Genomic DNA, 3,253 nt, shown 5'->3' with positions numbered 1-3,253 from the left:
AATAACTTAATGATTATTCCAGTATATATTATTTGATATTCTATCAAACACAGAGAAGTTCAGATCCAATTATGTAAAATCGTTGTGTATTAGTACACTGTAAACGGAGTTTTCCATCTTGACATGTTGAGCTCTCTACGCGTGTGTGTTGCTTCTACCAAAACGTGGATGGTCTTGTTTTGATCAGTAGACTGTCTGTTTCCAGAATATGTCATAATTGTCAATATTTTCTGAGATTTTGTATTCCTACTCAGACCAAATCTCCCCCCCGCCCCCCCATTTCAGAATGAGGGGGGGTTTGTAAATGCCGGGGATGTTTAAACCACATTTTTCACATCAGAGAATGCTTCACATTGTTAATAATCATGGGATTCTGTCATAATAATCATGGGTTTGTCAGCTTAAGGGGTTAAATTTTGTAAAACAAAACGATTTCCATGATTGATATGGTTTCTAGAAAAGATATTAATAAATTCATCCAAATTGAAGGCCTTTGACATTCTAAACTGTTAATGTCGCTAATATTACACATTCATATAAAATTAGACACACTTGTTTTGAGACCTTATTTGCTCACCTGTAACAGTTTGGTTGTTTCCAATAGTGATGTGCAGAGAGTAAAGGTCACATTCGTGTAGTGCAGATTTCTGACAGCTTTGGCTGTCCCAGGCATGGCGGGTCGCTGAGGCGGACAGGACTCGCCTCATGGATGCCCCTATCTAACCGTGCTTTACTTTTGGCCCCTCTGTGGAGGAGATGCTCTCATGCACCCTTCAGGAGAGGTAGCAGTCCCTGCAGCTGGCCCGAGTGTACCCAGCGGCACCTCAGGTGCAGCAACGCAGGCTGTCTGCGGCAGCTCGCCGGCGGGGAGGCCCCCCGACCGTGGCTCCCAGGCCAAAGCCCAGGCCACCTAAGTGGAGGGAGTGGAGCAGTGGAGTAGCTTGTGCGAACCGTGGCAGAGAGAATATCAGATGAGCCGCAGAGTTCTGGATGAGCTGGAGTGGGCGGGTAGTAGATGCAGGCAGGCCGGCCAGGAGGGAGTTGCAGTAGTCCAGGCGGGAGAGGACCAGTGACTGGATGAGCAGCTGAGTCAAGTAGTCAGTGAGGAAGGGACGGATCCGGCGTATGTTGCTCAGGAAGAATCTACAGGTGCGTGTCAGCGTGGTGTAGTGCTGGGTGTAGGAGAGCGCAGGATCGAGGGTGACTCCTAGGTTCTTAGCGGAAGAAGAAGGAGAGAGTCTGGTGGATTCCAAGGGGATCGACATGGGGAGGTCAGCAGAAGGTGAGGAAGAGTGGGGAAAAACAGGAGATCCGATTTGGAGAGGTTGAGCTTGAGGTGGTGCGAGTGCATCCAGGCGGAAATTATTATATTGTTTCATTGCTGCCGGTTTTGCATTCTTAATTATAAATTGACAAATTAGCTCTTTTGCACAGTGATTAAAAGCATGATGGCAGTCTAAAAAGTGTGTGTGTGTGTCTGGGGGGGGGGTGTGGTGGCACTCTGAAGCAAGGTAGTCGATCATGTTTTCAGAATCATTCAAGTGGGGCAATTTCAATGAATATTTCCACACATGAGCCATGAAATCCATAGGGCTCCTTAACTGCCTTGATATCTTGTATACACAATGTGAACTGATAGGAATATTTCCTTGGCATGTAAACCACTGGGCTCCTCTATATTTTCAGAGATTGGCAATTAGTATTTACTGGTAACATGTGCACATTTCCTAACTTGTAAACCTGGAGAAGCTTAAACACAATACAATACAAATGTAAAATTTTTATTTTTACCTTTCGAAAGGACAAATTAATGTATGCTTGCATAGACACCACTGCTATTTAAGTTTGTTGCAGATTCCCTCTATTTTTTACACCTGGGGATTTCAGATTACTGCTGTGGGAAAAAAATATTTACTGCAAAGTGATAAATCCTGAACTCCCAAAGTTATTGGAAAGTCTCCCTTTTTTTCCTTTTTTTTCACAACAATAGATAGCTTTAATGTAATGGCAATGAAAAAATAAACCTGTTTTTACACTTTGTAACTGTTTCCTTGTTAAGATTTGCAGCTGAAAAAGCATGGTCTCATAAATGTGCCGTGTAAATGTAACCAGGTTGAAATTATTATTTTTTTTGTTGTTGAAACTTCACCAAATCCTGATAAATATTGAATAATATGTGTTTTATTAAGTTCATAACATGTTTTGTACGGTTTAGAGTATATTCAAACTGAAGTGTTAATACCTGTACTGTTGCTTTAAGAGGTCTCAGTATTACGACGTCAACTCTGCGCCTCTCTCAGTTCGCGCTTTGCTCACTGAGAGGAGGTAATGATTTTTCCGCTGGTTATCATTAAGAGTTTATTTCGTTTTGTAGATAATATAATATAACCATATGCAGTTATAAAGTGAATGCTAGTCTTAAGAGTGTAAACATGCAGCCGTGTTGTCAAAATGTAAGCCCTGTAAATACACTTTTACAAGTTATACGGGAGACACATGTTTTTCAGTGCTACGGGGTTTCCTGTGTGTTTATTTGCTAATAGGAGACTGACGAACTACGTGTGTGGAAGAGACTGCATGTTAAAGAACATTTTTCTGTTTTTTACTGATTTGTACAGGTATGTTTATTCAGTTAGTTCATTATTTACACAAATATTTTACTGGTTGTGTTTAACATTCTGAAAACCATATGTAATCAAATGTATTGGAAATGTATTTTATTTCATTTTATTTTTAAAGTCATCTAAATCACTCTTGTGTTAACGTAGGAACTATGTTAACTTAGATTGCCTATGTAAGTGTAAATTAGCGCAGTTCGCGCTTTGCTCACTGAGAGGAGGAGACTGACGAACTACGTGTGTGGAAGAGACTGCATGTTAAAGAACATTTTTCTGTTTTTTACTGATTTGTACAGATACCACCGCCATACGGCTTGCATTAAAGGAGCAACCAGTAGCTGTTTGTAGTCCGGGTCCTTCCTTCCGTCAGCACAGTCACAATCACAGAACACAACGCAGATCACGTAGACGTCAACGGATGTGCATTTAGCCAGATATACGGCAGACCACGCACACCCGTTACAATGGTGCCGTGACCTTTCAAGGATTGGTCTAAAGATCGACGTCAGCTCGTTCACCGAGGGAGGCTGTTATCACTTTGGGTACTCAGGTATTTCTCTGGACTGTGCCAAGTATTTCACTGGACCTTTTTTTTTTATAGTTAAACCCACGAATTGGGCTATTTCAGCGAAGAC

General features: G+C 41.7%; 1 long non-coding RNA gene across 1 annotated transcript; it reads left to right on the top strand.

Annotated features, from left to right (window-relative positions):
• The first annotated feature begins 2,107 nt into the window (after window positions 1–2,107).
• Window positions 2,108–2,955, top strand: LOC136751441 (uncharacterized). The gene is made up of 2 exons (XR_010817009.1): window positions 2,108–2,325; window positions 2,544–2,955. It is a non-coding gene; the product is annotated as an uncharacterized LOC136751441 (long non-coding RNA).
• Window positions 2,956–3,253: the final 298 nt, after the last annotated feature.

The sequence above is a fragment of the Amia ocellicauda genome, chromosome 6, assembly GCF_036373705.1.
Source record: "Amia ocellicauda isolate fAmiCal2 chromosome 6, fAmiCal2.hap1, whole genome shotgun sequence".
Lineage (NCBI taxonomy): Eukaryota > Metazoa > Chordata > Actinopteri > Amiiformes > Amiidae > Amia > Amia ocellicauda.
The sequence above is the reverse complement of the archived record's forward strand: the minus strand, read 5'-3'. Positions and strand labels throughout refer to the sequence as shown.